Source organism: Schistocerca americana, chromosome 11 (genome assembly GCF_021461395.2).
Source record: "Schistocerca americana isolate TAMUIC-IGC-003095 chromosome 11, iqSchAmer2.1, whole genome shotgun sequence".
Taxonomy (NCBI): domain Eukaryota; kingdom Metazoa; phylum Arthropoda; class Insecta; order Orthoptera; family Acrididae; genus Schistocerca; species Schistocerca americana.
Window position 1 is genome coordinate 68466167 of NC_060129.1, and position 17908 is coordinate 68484074.

Consider the following 17908-nt stretch of genomic DNA (forward strand, 5'->3'; position numbering starts at 1 on the left):
CGGCGCCGACTGCTGCGTCCGTGCCGGGACCTGTCCCTTCCCACCACCTCCCCATCGTTCCCGTCCCTCATATCACCACCCGCCCATCTGCTGCTGTGAAACGCCCTAGTGGCGCCTCCACTTCCTCTGCTCCTAAAAAGGCTCCACCCCGCCCCCCATCCCCACCCCAAAATGCCATGGACGTCTCCCCACCAGGCCCCGCTCCCTCCTCCTCCTCCTCCTCCTCCTCCCCACCCGGTCTCTACAAATATCTCCTGTCCCGTCCCGATCCTTCCTTCCTCGAGGCCCGGAATCTCTCCCTCCTCCTCCGCCAACATTTCCCTGGCGCCCCCATCTCTCTCCTTACTCCCAGACGGGATTCTGTTCTTATCTCCTCCCCCAGTCCAACCCTCCATACTGACATCCTCTCCCGCCTCCCCATCACCCGTTTTGGTCCTCACGCCTCCCTCACCCCTGCTCCCTCCCCATCTCCTACCCGCCAACCCCAACCCCCGCGTCGCCCGCCGACCCTCACCGCCGTGATCACTCGGCTTAGCCCGTCGATCACGGAGGAGGAGGTGCTGGCGGAGCTGAAGGCCCATCCCACCCTGGAGGTGCGGGCAGTCCGCCGCATTTTCAATGCGACCGGCCCCACCCACCTTATGCGGGTTTTCTCTGAGGACGCCCCCTCCATTGACCGTCTCCTGAAGGAGGGTGCCCTCCTCTTCAATCAGCGGTACAAGGTCGACCCCTCCCGTTCCCCCCCTCAATCCCTGCGCTGCCAGAGATGTCTGCGCTACAATGCACATCCAACAGCAGAGTGCCGCGAGGCCCCCACCTGCCCGCATTGTCGGCAAGCGCACTTCCTCCGGCAGTGCCCCAACCTCCAATCCCCTCCCTCCTGTAATACCTGCAGCCTCCCCCACCCCACCTACTCCCAAAAGTGTAAAGCCCGACCCCCTCCCACTACTCCTGAACTCACCGTACCTGTCCGTCCCCTGGACGCCCCCACCCCTCCTGGCAATTCCCTTCGTCCCCCCCCACTGCTGAGGACATCATCAGGTTCCTCACCATTGTCCTCCAAAACGTCCATCCCTTTCAGCGCCCCCACACCTTACAACAGATCTCCCTCGCCGCCCGTTCCATATTCCACCTTAAAATGTACGCCACCTATTCCAATAACCAGGCCCATTTCACCTTCTCCCGCCTTGACACCCTCGTATAAGTCCTTATCATGGCGCGACAGCATCGTATCCTTTTCAACAATATCCGCTCCCTTCCCGCCAACAAGAACCTCTTCCTGCACACCCTTGCTACCCACCGTGTTGATGCCTTCCTCCTCAATGAAACCTTCCTCCAACCCCACCATCCATCCACACCTCCCCCTATCTCCTCCACCGCTCTGATAATCCCCTCCCAGTTGCGCGTGGCGGAGTTGCCATTTGCCACCACCGCCAGATCCCCGTTCGGCTCCAACCTCTCCTTCCCTACCCCACCGAACACCTGATCCTTAGTCTCTTCTTCCCTGGCCTTACCATTACCTGTGCCACCATCTATGTCCGCCCCAACGCCCCTCTTCCTTTCGACTTCCTCTCCCACATCGACCGTACCTTCTCCTCCTATGTGATCGCCGCCGACCTCAACATCCATAGTCGCTCCGCTGCCCAGTTACGGCGGTGGCATCGGTTCCTCTCCTCCCTTCAAGGCGACCTCATCCCCATCCCCCAGCACACCCGTCCCGAATCCAACTCCACTCCCGATGTTATTCTCTCCTCCCCCAACCTCCTTGGTCGCATTACGGTGAATGTCCTGGAGCCTATTGGTAGCGACCATCTCCCTGTCCTCCTCACCGTTTCAGACGGCCGTCGCCCCCGCCCCGACCCTAGTCATGACCCTCCCCCTAAGTACATCCATGACTATTCCCGTGCCAACTGGAATGCCTACCGGGATACCCTCTCCACTCAGGTTGATAGCCGCCCTCTCGCCTACCGCCGTCCCGATGATGTCACCCATATCGCCTCCTTTCTCCAGCAGACCTTGTCTGCGGCCGTGGAGGCCCACGTCCCTACTGTTGCCATCCACCCCCACCGTCCTACCTTACCACCACAGGCCGTCCTCCTCCTCCGTGAATCCCGTTGTCTCTACCGTGCCTTCCTCCGCACGCGTGACCCGGACACCCTACGACGCCACCGGCAACTACAGCGACACATTCGAAATTTGCTCGCGGCTAAGAAACGCCAGGACTGCCAACAAACATGCACCCGTTTAAATGCTACCCTCCCTATAAACTCGTGCAAGTTCTGGACCGCCTTCCGTCGCCTTACCGGAACTAAACCCTAGCCCTACTATCCTCTTCTCCACGATGATCACCCCTTCCCTGACGCCCTTAGTAAGGCCAATCACTTTGCCTCCTACCTTCCGATGTGTTTTCCATCCCTGATGATCCCCAGTTCGATTACTCCCTCTTCCCAGATATCCGCGATCGAACTGACGCCTCTGTCCCTCCCCTCGCTCCTGGTTTCCAGTACTTGGACAACATTCCACACACGGACCTTAATGCCCCCATCACCACACAGGATCTCATCACTACACTCCGCACCAAACGCAACACCGCTCCTGGTCACGATCGTGTCACCTACCGTCACCTTCGTGAAGCTCCTGCCTCTTTTCTCTCCACCCTGGCCAGGCTCTACAATGTAGTCCTGTCCACCGGTTACTACCCCGACCTGTGGAAAACCTCCCGTATCCTCATGTTCCTCAAACCTGGCAATCCGCCATCCGCCGTCTCCTCCTACCGTCCCATCAGCCTTACCTCGGTCTTCAGCAAGGTCCTGGAATCTATCCTCACCCGCCGCATCCACCAGCATCTCCGCCAGCACCGCCTCCTCCCCGTTACCCAGTGTGGCTTTCGGCCGTCCTTCTCTTCCGATGATCTTCTCCTTCACCTCACTCATCTCCTTTCCGAACAGCTCAATTCCCGTCGCTCCGCAATCTTCCTCTCTCTTGACCTCGAACGCGCATATGACCGCGTATGGCATTCCGGTCTCCTCTTCAAGCTCCAAACCTTCGCCCTTCCCATTAACTACGTTCGTCTGATCGGTTCCTTTCTCTCCCGCCGTCCTTCCCATGTCACCATCCATAACACCGATTCCTACACCTTTTTCCCCTCCGCCGGTGTGCCCCAAGGCTTCATCCTCTCCCCCCTTCTGTACTTGTTGTACACGGCGGACATGCCGCCGCCGTCACCCCCCGTCCACCTTCTCCAGTTTGCCGATGACACTGCCTTCCTTGCCCTTGCCCCCACCCTGCGACGCTCCCAACACCTTCTCCAATCCCATCTTGACCGGTTTCCGCTTGGTGCAACCAGTGGTTGCTCAAGGTCAATCCTTCCAAAACCCAGGCGATCATTGTAGGCAAAACCACTCCCTCCTTCGGCCTCCTTGATTTCTATCTCACCGTTTATGGCCGTCCCATCGCTCTCACCCCCACCCTTAAGTACCTTGGCGTCACCCTCGACCGTCGCCTCTCCTGGACTCCCCATCTCCAGACAATCCAAGCCAAGGCACGTTCCCGACTCCGTCTCCTCAAGCTCCTTTCCGGCCGAACGTGGGGTCTGGACCCCTCCACCATCCTCCACACCTATAAGTCCTTCATCCGCCCTATCCTCTGTTACGCCCATCCAGCCTGGATCTCCGCCCCCCCTTCCTTTTATAAATCCCTCCAAATCCTTGAACGCCATGCTCTCCGCCTTGCCTATCGCATCCGTCTCCCTTCCCCCACGCGGATCCTGTATGACCTTATCCCCTTCCCCCACCTCCTCCTCTTCCTCGAAAGGATACGAATCCTATACACCTCCCGTAAACTCGATCCTCCTCACCCGCTCGTCTCCCCGATCCTCTCCCACCCCCGCCCGCTGCCGCGCCTGTACTCCCATGTCCCACCCGGTCTCCATCTCTCCACCCTCCTTACCCTCTCCCAAGGTGGTTTCCGCCAGCTCCCTCTCCCTGATGATGTCCTCGTCCCCTCCATTTACCCCTCCTATCAACTTTGACCCTGCCCCCCCTCCCTCCTGGTGTCCTTTCCCTTCGGCACCCTCCCTCCTTTCTCTTCCCTTCCCTTCTCTTTCCTTTTCCCCCATCCCATCCCTCCACCCCTCTTCTTCCGGGCTTCCCCTCCCTCTTCCTCTCTCCCCCCTCTTTCCCCTGCCCGTGGCGTCCCTGCTCTCCCCTCTCGCTTTCCCACTCCCACTCCTCCTCCTCCTCCTCCTCCTCTCTTGGCTGGTCCCCAGACTCGCACACGCGTCGTGAACTTTCGCGCGCCGGAGATCATCGCCCTCGGTTTAGTGTCTGTGCCGTCGTGTCTGTGCATCAGTGTTTTTCGCCGTCCATGCTCCTTCGTTCACGTGTGTCATCTACCTCGTCAGTGTTTGTGCCTAGTGCCGACGGTTTTTCTTGTTTGTTTCGTCAAGTGTGAACGGCTTCATGTTTTTTAACTATTGTATCTCCTGTTTTTTAAACCGCCATTCTGTTACTTGTCTGTCTCCCTTTCTTTTTTATTGTACTGCTTATGGCTGAAGAGCGGAGTACACTGTTCCGCTGCCAGCCCACCTTGTATGGGGTGTCCAAATTACAATAAAGAAAAAAAAAAAAAAAAAGACTTCCAGCTGTCGGCTGCTACTGGTCTGCGAAGGGCGGGCCACACAACTGTTGCCTGGCGTTGCCAATAGATGGCAGGGCGGTAGTTAGTCTTTTGCTCACGGCAGTATGTGTTGGTGAACTATGTAGTATTAACACCTGTATGGAAGAACATCGACTTCTTTACTGATACATTAGTTCCCCACAAAGGGTCAGACTGATTAAATATAAACCACTCTTCAAAGTTTAGGCGAATTAAACAGCATTTCAAATTAAATAAGAACATGGCTATGAAATATGTTTCTTTCTTTTTCATGCACATCCTCTCCCGAAACAATGTCCATATCATCCCTGGTTCTATGGGGAACATACACGTTTTGGCGATCCTCACATTGGAGTCTGACTGTCTTTCTCGCCGTCTCCGAACGTTTCTGGAATTCAGTTCCCACATGTATCATAACACAAAACTTCTTTCTAGAGCAACAGGGAGATACTCTAAGTTTCCCATCGCATTTAATATCCACATTTCTCAATCCTTTCACTAAATTTGTAGTAGTTGTCTGTTCACCTAAACGCAAAATATTCGCCAATGCGCCGCTAAATGTACCCTTCAGAAAACGCTGTAACAAAGAATCTCTTCAGAGGAGAAAAATAAACAAGATCTGAAGATCACAGAAGACTAGTAGCGTTCGGTGGAATGCTAATGAACTATATGTTCTTTTTCTCACAAAGCTCTGAAGATTTCATTGAGATTTGAGAAGAGAGAATATTTCAAATATTAATCTCCTTCACTCCTTATTTGAGGCAAACATGAGGAAGTGAGTTTGAATTCAATTGTCGATCAACTCTGTTCTAGCCACCCACTCTGCTGTGTTTATTTGCGTTCCAGGAGGTGGCTGTATATCCAGTCAGTCCATTTTCGTTTACGTTTATCAATAAGATAAGGCGGAAGGAATTCTCCTGCTGCATTCCCCAACAACATAAGAGTGAAGCACGGTCTTGAGGTGTCCTCTGTTTTCTCAGGGCGTCGACATGTCCAACGAAATACGAGCTTTCTTTTGCTGGTATGTCATGAAACACATTTTCAGCAAAACTGTAAACTTTTCAGCAGGACCGCTTTCAACCTCAGCTGTGTATTTCTCTAAAAAAGATATTGATTACATTCTCAGTTACAGCAGCATACTTCGTTTAAATATTGACTGTAAATTTGTGAGACAGTTCAGAACTATGTCTCTCTAAAAATGCCTTTCCCCAGGCCAATTCAAGCATATTATCAGCAAGGCAGTCTACTGTTCTTTTTCATGTGACATGATTTAACCATGCACCTGAAGTCAATACTGATATTGGAATAACCGTATCACTGACAATGATACAGTCTTTTACAAAACATCTCTCTTCAGTCTGGGTAAGGACAGTGGGCCTTGCAGCTTTTCCGTCATTCTTGTTTCTCAAATTGTTCACAATGGTTTGTCTTGGAATGTAATACTTCCTTGCGGCTTCCCTGTGTCCAGTTAGCCGAGAAGTAATTTCTTCTAATATCTTCTTGATTTTCATTCGAATGACCGGTTTCGTGCCATATTCCTGAGAACCTGGTTTTGGACCGTTTCTGTCATTCTGCAGTCTGTAAAAGAAAAACATAGTAAGCCTACAGTACTGTTTTAATTCGTGGTTAATTGGAGGCTTAGAATGAATATTTATGCTTATTTATAATTGCACCTACAGTACTTTTCGAATAATTTGGAAGAGTGTAGAACAATTCTACTTCCTTCTGCATAAGCCTCTATTGTTCTTCTCGATAGCTGCACTGGCTCGAAAATTTCCTGAAAGATGTTACTTCTACTAATAGTCGATAGCGATATTGTGGTCGACACTAGAGGTAGACTTAAAACACTTTAATCTTTAATTACACTCTCAGCGTAAAGTCTTCACCGCTATGGCCACATTTGTGTCTCACATATAGTTCGAATCAAAGGAATGCAGAGTACTACCTACTACACAGGTTCATAGATTGTCACATTGTCCTAGTGTTAGTAACGACACGACACAGTCCAGTAGCTGAAAAAAAATCACCTGTGACAAACATTTAACCTATTAGTTCACCATATCACTGCCCTCATACACATTTAGAGAACTCGAAACACTTAAGATAGTGCACAAAAATAATCAAGTCCGTCAATACCGCTCTGCTAAGCGGTCATTGTTCATGAGAGTCAATAATCACGGATGTTCCTCTAATAAGTTTTCACTCGGAGTTAATTATTGATTACTGTCAAAAAAGTCACAAATGAAGCCCAGAGTTGAAGAAAACGAACCGTACACAAATAGCGCGAATATTTCAGTATGTTTGTTACCGTACTACGGCACACAGCTTACGACAAGAGACACACGTGTTGCTCCACTTACCCTCAGCCGCAGACTGCCTGACCTCAGCTGTGCTAGGTCCATACGTACATTCGCCTAGGAACACTATTATTGATAGCAATCATTTTGCATGAAATATTTTATTATCCTGAAAACACTAGCTTCCGAATTAGCTACTTAATTAACAAATGCTGCAAATCAAGGGGAACAAAAAAAATCATTAACATAATTATAATGCCCCAATTCAGAATAATCAGTGTACTAGAAAAGTGGTAATTTTTTGCTGGTGCAATGTTACTCTAAAATGACATGAACTTGCAATTAGATGTGTCACAGTGTTTATTTCGACACAGTAACTAATCGCTTGAAATAACATTTCACCACTGTAAACAGAAGGAATTATTTGACTGTTTGAAAACGAAACATTATGAAGGAGGTCATACGGAAAAATCGACCACGGCTATCGAATTTCGTTTGCGTTCAATATGGGCCTCTCACAGGACTTTATCTTCGCGTACAGGATGTTTACAGAAAACGTCGTTCTTGGAATGATTTATTGTAATCATTGCTATAATAAAAGTCACATAATGATTTATCGACGGTTAATGTCTTCTTATAAGAGTGTTCTTAGGAATGAGTTGTTATCGTCAATAATTGACAATTTAAACATGAAACAGCTTATTTTATAATCCGCAGTATGCCGTTTCATGGTTACGAGGCGCTGATAACTTATCGCAGAGACGTTACCATTTATAAAGTCAGTTAATAACGTATCAACCGTAGAACCCTTCAACAGAGAATATGATAACGAAGACACAAGAAACAAAACACAACTGTGACGTCACCGCCACTACGCTGTCGCTGCAAACCAGCATCAGCGCAAGAACGTGTACTTCTTCCGTGAGAGTGTAACAGACTTAGTTCGCGACTGTCAGTCGGTGTGCCATTTACAAAGAAACTGTGCCATTCCTGTAGGCTATAGTGCCAAATGCATGACACGCTGGCTGTAACTCTCTGTGATTTCCTTCTATTGGGTATGAGATCAAATACAAAATTTTACTGCTTCTTAAGAAAAACACTGCTAGAGAAACCGGCCTTTAAAGTATGCTATAGCAGTTAGTGTGATATAGTTTTAGTAAAAGCAGACAGGATGCAGTAATTATTCTGGTGATCACGAGTTTAATCACTTTGACAAAATTGTAATTCACGGAGACATAAATGACTCACTAGAGATCGTATCGATATTGTCGCTCGGATAGTTTAGTCCCTCATGTAACCAAGTTTTAATCAACAAAGCCAAAAGAGAGATTTCATAAATCTGATACGTCCTTATGTCCATGTCATATGTACCAGAATACTGCTGCTAATGAAACGAAATCTTTGTAAGTAAAATATAGGCTTAGTATGATTATGCACATTCAGTGTTAAAAATGCAATTACGCATATTGGTAAGAGAAAATTTGGATAGAGGGGAAAATGACAAATATAATGTTGGTTTACGTGTCACAAACTTTATTCCAAACTACTTTACAGTTGACAATCTTCTCTCTTAGCTGTTTCTACAGTTATGGCAACGTTAATTTTCTTAACATAATTATTGAGAAACATATTACACCCAATTTCACTACACACTGAAGAAAGCTATGATCTGTGTGATCTACCTCGAAAGGTGGCTACACTGAGCCACAGCGCCAGAGATTGCGCCAAAGAGTTTTATTCGGCCACCTCCAGTGGCAGTGCTTGTCGAGATGTGGCAGTAGTCAGTGCTTGTGGAGTGGTGGTAGTGAGTCGGTGTTGAGATGTTGTAGTAGGGAGTGCTTGTTCCATGTTTTATGCAGTTTGTTTGATGGGCTAGACAGCAGATGTTGTTCGAATGGAGACATTGTAATTATCAGAGTGCTTTTAGTCAATATATATGAAGGTAAAAAAATTCCCTTTTCTTTTATTATTTCAGTGTCTTAAATAATGCGTCATTACAGGTTCAGTCAACAAAGCATCTGGCTTGTGTTCTTGTATTAGAGTTTAATTCTGGTTTCCTTACGCAATTACAGTATTTCTGTTTATTTTTTTTTAATTACTTCAGTATAAATGGTGTTTAAAATATCTGGTCTTATTGAGGAAGAACCGTGCCAGATGTGTACGTTGAATCACACTTCCACACACAGAACAGGTACACTTGTGCCTTGTTGTTTCGTAGCTTTCATAGTTGCTGGGGACTTAATTAATTAATTGAGTTAACGGAAATTTCATTTCATTCTTTGTTGTTGTTCTATGCAGCCAGATTGCGTACAAATACTAGTCAGGGCCAACCGGTTACGAGACTTCGTAATCGGACAAACAGCGACTGAAAATTAAAATTGTTTGCATTCTTTTTAATAATTAAGCCCCCATGCACGAAGAAATTTAGAATCACAGATAGCAGAAGGGTTTGAAGAAAGTAATTTGTTTCATTTATGGGATGCAACAAGAGAGTGCCAGGCGCGCGAACTTGACAATAATCGTCATTGTGACTGGGACAGACGCGGTAGGTCTTTGTCGCCACGAGGCGAAAACTTTGACTATAAACAGTTTTTGACTGTTCGGAAATTTAAGATCTTTCGCAATTCCAAGAATGATATACATCCATGTTCATGGTTAGATCAATTTATGTACGCACTTCCACCAAATTGGTCACTAAGTCACAAACTGGAATTTATGTGTGGATATTTAGAAAGCGAACCGGCGACGCGCATGCGCGCACTTATTAGAGATTGTAATAATTTAAATGATTTTTATCATGCATTTCTATCGGCATATTGGTCCGAAAACACACAAGACAGAGTCAAACATAGTCTTATTATGCAGCGTAATTTTAAACAGTCTGAGTTCCGCACGCCAGCAGAATACTTTGAAGACATGATTCGAAAGAATCAGTTCCTTTCCAGCCCTTATAGCCCGACTGAATTAATTCGCATTTGTTTAACTAAGCTGCCACAATCCATAAGACAAATTGCTTTAGCTGGAAGATGTAAAGACGACATTGAGACTTCTAAGACTTTGCTACAAGAACTCGAGTATGACAACGACGACCGGACTTCCTGTAATTTTTTCAGTAACAGTAATTACAATAGATTTTCAGAGGAAAGAGATAGTGATCGGAACGGGCGTTATATGGGTAATTTTGAGAATGACAGACGTAACAGACAGGACAATAGATACCAGCCTTATGACAATAACAGACGTTCTAACAGAAATTCACAAACAATTATAATAATGGTAATTCGTACCGGAATGATCAATCATACGGAAACAGTAATCGGTATCATCAAGACAGAAATTATTCATACAGTAATAGAAATTCTTACTACAGAAATAACCAGGGTAGTAGGTCTAACAGTAATTTCTAAAGTGACAGTCGAAATTACACAAGAAGTAGTCATGCAGACAGACAGGAAAATAGAAATTTTAATAACAGACACAACCAAGAATTTGTATCTAACAGACAGAAGGGACCTAATTGGCATCCCCCACGTGACAGAACTTCAGAGAGACAAGTGCAAATCGTAGAAATTGATCCGCGAAATGACGCGAATAATCAAAGATGTGACGTAAGCAATCGACAATCACTTGTAGCTTCGGCTTCTGGCAGCAATATAGAGGGTTCAGAAAGTAATGACACTACGACTTTACACTACGTACGTCTGGAAGACATGAGAGACATTTTGCTAGACGAAAAGGAAAATAATGTAGACGCATTTTTACATCTTGTTGTTGAAGTATGTGTGGGTAAGAATAAGTTCACTGCGGTTTTAGATTCTGGGAGCCCATTGAATGTCATTAGTGAATCAGTTTTTCGTATATGTGTAAGGACCATTGCTTGTCCTGTGTTACCTGTTTCTAAAACTACAATTCGAGGCGCTATTTCTGGAAAAAGTGTGGAAGTTAAACAACAGACCAACCTAAATTTCATTTGTCAAGGATACGAATTTTCTGCTAATTTTATTATTGTTCCATTACTCAGTACACAAATTATATTAGGTATGGAGTTTCTTAACACACATAAGGCAATTTTGAACTTTAAAGAAGGAAGTGTGAATTTGACTGTTGCCGGAATGCCGAAATGTTTGAAATTTTTCGAGTGTTTAGCAAGATCTGAATCAGATACAAAATGTTTAAGGTTTCTTGCTTCTGATGTTTTCGTTGAGCATTATGACGACAATGTGTTCATTCATGACAACGACAATAGATACAGAGATGCGATGGATGATATAATTAATAGCGAAGAATTAATTAATGAAAAGGTTAATAAAGCTGAATTGCCAGATGACATTGCAAGAGAAGAACTGCACCAAATTTTGACTTCACATGCTACAGTATTTAGTCATCACACAGGAACTATACAAGGCTTACAATATTTATTTAAAGTAAAAGAACACACACCATTTCGGGGGGAAACGTACACTATTCCTTTGGCTTACAGAGACAGGGTTAAGAGTGAACTTCAATACATGTTAGATCAAGGCATTATTGAGCCAGCAGTCAGTCCTTATACCAGCCCATTACATGTCGTTCTTAAAAAGGATGGGTCAATTCGTTTGGTTCTGGATTCCAGACAGATAAATGATATCATCATTCCTGAAACTGACCGTCCACAAAATTTAGATGAACTTCTTCAACATTTCCATGGAATTAAAGTTTTATCAACGATTGATATGCGCGCAAGTTTTTGGCAAATAGAACTCCACACTGATTGTAGAAAATACACTGCCTCTTTAGCTTTTGGTAACTGTTACCAGTTTCGGAAATTACCGTTTGGACTTACTGTATCTTCAGCAGCATTCATTCGTAGTTTAAACGAAATTTCACCTGTTTATCTTCGTGACAATATTACTTCATATGTTGACGATATTCTTATTGCTAAACATTCTTGGAGTGAGCATAACAAAATTTTGAATTCATTATTACGTATCTTTGCAAGAGTTGGCATTACAGTGAACTTGGAAAAATCTGAATTTGGTCGTTCTCAGGTGAAATTTCTTGGTCACATTATTTCTACAGAAGGTATTCTTCCTGATCCAGAGAAACTAGACGCTATTCGTAATTATGCTGTTCCTACCACAAAACGTGATGTTCGTAGTTTCCTTGGTGTCTGTAATTTTCTTAGACGCTTTGTTAGATTGGACAATTTGGCCACACCTCGTTTATGTGAACTATCTGGAAAGAATTCTAGTTGGTGTTGGGATGAGGAAGCTCACTCAGAATTTGAACAACTTCGTGATGCTTTAGTTGCTGCTCCACTTCTTTCACATCTGGATTTATCTAAAGATTTTTGTTTGGCGATGGACTCATCATACAAAGGCCTAGGTGCACATTTATTTCAAGAGATAGAAGAAAACGGCGTTGTAGTACAGAAGACTATTGCATTTGGAAGTCGTGTTCTCTCTAAATCCGAAAAGAATTATTCGATTACGGAACTTGAAGCTTTGGCTGTTGTTTGGTCTTTTACAAAATTTCGGACATTTTTGTTTGGCAGATATACTAAGGTTTACACCGATCATCGAGCTCTGGAATTTCTTATGTCAACAAAATTAACTCATGAAACATTGTCACGATGGGCGCTGTACCTACAGGAATTTGATTTTAGTGTTGTTTACATACAGGGATCTTCAAATATTGTTGCTGATGCTTTATCACGTGCACCTATGGGTTTGAAACAAAGTGCTGAAGAGGACTGCAAAGAAAACAATTATTGTTTGATGTATATTCAAGGTGTTGCGTTTGAGAATTTTATTTTGTCTTCGCTCCAGGACATCGCTAAGGAGCAAAATAAGGATCCAATCTGGAAGGACATTAAGGAGAAGTGGAGGAGAAAGGAAAGTGTAGCGATCAGACAGTATTATTTAGTTCGTAATGACATTCTTTTTAAACGAAAATCGGTCGACAACTCTGTTTGGTTAGTTTGTATTCCTGATGAGTAGGTTAATAAACTGATTTGGTACACACATTTCAGTTATGCACACTTTGGTCCCAGAAAATGCTTTCATAAATTACGAGAAAATTGCTACTTCAGTAATATGGAAAAACGTATTCGATCTGTTGTTGCCAAATGCAAATTATGTCAAAAGGCTAAGCCGCCAACTATTTCTCATAGAGCACCGTTGTTTCCTATCATTTCAGCGAAATTAAAGGACATAGCTGCAGTCGATTTGTTTGGTCCAGTGGTTCATTCTACTAATGGTTTTGCGTACATTTTCGTAGCAGTGGAATTGACATCAAAATATGTGTGTTTTACACCTTTATGCAAAGCAACAGCTCGTTCAGTATTTAACGCTTTCATCAACCATTTTCTTAAAGAAGTGGGTCATGTTGATAAGGTTATATCAAATAATGGATCACAGTTTCGCTCTAAAATTTGGCTTCGTACTCTACGGCGTCGTAAGATTAAACCAATTTTCATTTCACTTTTTCACCCTCAATCTAACGCTTCAGAGAGATGGATGAAGGAAATCAATAAATTGTGTCGACTGTATTGTCATCAGAATCACAGAACGTGGGATCAGTATCTTCATATTTTTCAAAACATTCTGAATGAACTCCCTAATGATTCAACTTCTTTACCGCCTATATTGATATTAAAAAATAAAGCACCGACAAATCGCATTTCTGAAATCGTTCCTTTTCCGCCTACACGGAAACTGCGGCATTCTGAAGTTGTCAACCTGGCTCTACAAAATATTGCGTCTGCGGCTGCTAGAAGAGAGAAATCAGCTAAACGTCCTGGTCGTTCAAAAAATCTTGTCAGTTGGTCAAAAGGTGTTAATTAAGTCTCATCGTTTGTCTCACAAAGGAAAAGGCTTGTGTCGCAAATTTTTTCTGCTTTATAACGGTCCATATAGAGTTCGCAAAATTATTCATGATAACACTGTTGAAGTAGAAACTCTTAAATCTCGACGCTCTAAGGGAGTACATCATATATCGAACGTTAAAATTTTTGTGGAATGACATTCTTTCGAGAAACTAACAGTTATATGTAAACACATGGAGAGTACAAGGATACCGCGCCGTGTTCCGGCGGCGGCACATACTCAAAGCAACAATGAAGTCTGCGCGCCGCACAAGGCAGTCGTTGACCGCAAACAATTACTTCCTACGTCACGCGCCTACAGCTGATCGAGCGCTCAGTGCGAATACACTGACAGCCGTAAACAAATACGCAGTCTAATTTCTCCGATTAAATTCAGTATAAAGCTATAGTAACTTGATAAATTATGTTATTAACGTTCAGTATTTTTCAGGATACGGTTGTATAAAATATTTAAGACCTTCAGGTAAATTCTGTGTGTGTCCGACGTTAAGAGGACTTGCTATCGAGAAAATTTCAGGAAGAATGTAATTTCGAAGATGAAACTAATAAACTAAAAAGGTAACGATTAATTGAGTTTATTTTTCAGGTAACATATTTCCACTTAGGTAAGTATTTTAGACGTAATTTGCTGCTTGCGATTACGTGACTCATACTTTGTGCTAAATTTCATGTTCTATGAATTTACTTGTGAAGCGACGTGCTTGCGTACATTAACTGATTTTGACAATGATTGATTAATGAACAGGGTTGTTACTTATGTATGTTATGCATCGCTTGGCTGCTATGCTTTTTCACTGATGTCACATTTTTTTCTATTATGTGCGTGCTGTGCTTATTTATTTGAATTATAATTGTCACCTGATTAATTGTGCTGATATGGTTATGTATGTAAGTTATACTTTGTGATTTATCTGCTTGCGCCATCATGTTTACTTATTAAGATTACGTACGAACATTTATTTACTTATGCTGATATGATGATAATGACCTGTTTATTATGTAAGATAACATATTTGCTGCTTTGCGTATGGATTGCATATTTATACATTTCTGTTTGTTGTCATAACTACTCTTTAATTTGGTATATAGAAATGCCGATATGAGGTGTACAAACATAGAGTTTAGGACACACTATGGTATTAATTATAGATTGTTCGCTTGGCAGAGCCTCATTGTAGGAATTGTGCTGCATCCACTTGTTGACATTCTGTTCTCTACTGGTATATTTACTCGCTATTGTATGTTTTGCTTACGCTTAGTGCCTTATAAGATAACAAAATGAACTGTTATAATGCTACGAACGACATTAGTACAAGAAACTTCATTGAAGTCACATGAGCTGGAGGTTTTATGGAAGCTATATAAATTTATGCTAATAGGAAGGAAGCTAACGACATGACATACCAACACTAGGTTTAGACCATTGACAGTTATTACACTGCATTCTTCGTGAGCAATTGAAATAGGAAGTGATACTTGACACAAGAAATACTCCACATGTTTGCTTCTGTTTGCCATTATTCTTGAAGTGGTGTACACACTGAAATATCAAGATTATTCACACTTTCGTAATCGTACTTACTTACTGAAAGTTCTTCGAACTAAAGGCTGTTAGAGGTCATGTATGCATTTCTTTTGTTTAATGATGGACAAGGTAACCAAAATGTATCTTATAATTCATAATGAGTTGAAGATTTGGATCACATGGATTACACAGAGGTTGTGTGTGGACATTGTGTCTTCGGATTGTATGGGATGATGAAATGAAGTTTGCACTAGGATTTTATCTGTACTTGTTCAAGGAGACTGACTAGAGGAAAGAGTTGTTATGGAAGTGAAATGATATTATGTTAATGTTTATATGTATCGACGTAAGAGGTATTATTGAAGTATTAAGTTTATGTGATGATGATTATTGGAGTTTTGGTGGATAAGAGGTAAAGAAAGTGAGGAGAATATTTTTTTTGTTGGTTTATATGGAACAAGGAGGATGAAGATGGCAGACTAGAACACTCAAGTAGAAGGTAGATTGTCTAGATACACACTTTGTTAAATCACTAAGAAGTATATACTTTTTTTTGGAGAGAAGAAGTATTTGCATATCTTGGCACACTGACAGTTGTTCAGCAACCGTATATTGATTTGGCTTGGCAAACATTGGTCTTGACATGATGACTATGATGTTTACTAACTACACTCCTGGAAATGGAAAAAAGAACACATTGACACCGGTGTGTCAGACCCACCATACTTGCTCCGGACACTGCGAGAGGGCTGTACAAGCAATGATCACACGCACGGCACAGCGGACACACCAGGAACCGCGGTGTTGGCCGTCGAATGGCGCTAGCTGCGCAGCATTTGTGCACCGCCGCCGTCAGTGTCAGCCAGTTTGCCGTGGCATACGGAGCTCCATCGCAGTCTTTAATACTGGTAGCATGCCGCGACAGCGTGGACGTGAACCGTATATGCAGTTGACGGACTTTGAGCGAGGGCGTATAGTGGGCATGCGGGAGGCCGGGTGGACGTACCGCCGAATTGCTCAACACGTGGGGCGTGAGGTCTCCACAGTACATCGATGTTGTCGCCAGTGGGCGGCGGAAGGTGCACGTGCCCATCGACCTGGGACCGGACTGCAGCGACGCATGGATGCACGCCAACACCGTAGGATCCTACGCAGTGCCGTAGGGGACCGCACCGCCACTTCCCAGCAAATTAGGGACACTGTTGCTCCTGGGGTATCGGCGAGGACCATTCGCAACCGTCTCCATGAAGCTGGGCTACGGTCCCGCACACCGTTAGGCCGTCTTCTGCTCACGCCCCAACATCGTGCAGCCCGCCTCCAGTGGTGTCGCGACAGGCGTGAATGGAGGGACGAATGGAGACGTGTCGTCTTCAACGATGAGAGTCGCTTCTGCCTTGGTGCCAATGATGGTCGTATGCGTGTTTGGCGCCGTGCAGGTGAGCGCCACAATCAGGACTGCATACGACCGAGGCACACAGGGCCAACACCCGGCATCATGGTGTGGGGAGCGGTCTCCTATACTGGCCGTACACCACTGGTGATCGTCGAGGGGACACTGAATAGTGCACGGTACATCCAAACCGTCATCGAACCCATCGTTCTACCATTCCTAGACCGGCAAGGGAACTTGCTGTTCCAACAGGACAATGCACGTCCGCATGTATCCCGTGCCACCCAACGTGCTCTAGAAGGTGTAAGTCAACTACCCTGGCCAGCAAGATCTCCGGATCTGTCCCCCATTGAGCATGTTTGGGACTGAATGAAGTGTCGTCTCACGCGGTCTGCACGTCCAGCACGAACGCTGGTCCAACTGAGGCGCCAGGTGGAAATGGCATGGCAAGCCGTTCCACAGGACTACATCCAGCACCTCTACGATCGTCTCCATGGGAGAATAGCAGCCTGCATTGCTGCGAAAGGTGGATATACACTGTACTAGTGCCGACATTGTGCATGCTGTGTTGCCTGTGTCTATGTGCCTGTGGTTCTGTCAGTGTGATCATGTGATGTATCTGACCCCAGGAATGTGTCAATAAAGTTTCCCCTTCCTGGGACAATGAATTCACGGTGTTCTTATTTCAATTTCCAGGAGTGTATTATTGTCTGCTATACACTGTGCCACTACTACTTGATACACAAGTTGAACATCAAATTTCGACAGAATTGCATTTACACAGTTAACACTATTCAACTACACAGTAGCACTTAATGTGGATGAAAGATGAGTGAGTGTGTTTTGTGTGTTTTCCTTTCCTAATCCCAAATAATTGGCACCGACCTATCTCCTAAATATTATTTAACTTGTTTGTTGTGGCGTGCACTGACACCTATAAATATTATAGGTTTACTGGTATTTGTGTATTTGTAATACTTAATATGACAATTATCTGATATCACTTGTGTGTTTATTATAATTTGTATGCTTAGAGTAAGAGCATTGATGATAATTTTGTAAAAGCAATTGTGTGTGCATTCAAACTGTTGTTCATGCCTGCACCTGTTCAACATAATGGGTGCCACATCGAAATGTTGAATTTCTGCTGATGACTGCTGATGAACTGTCTGATT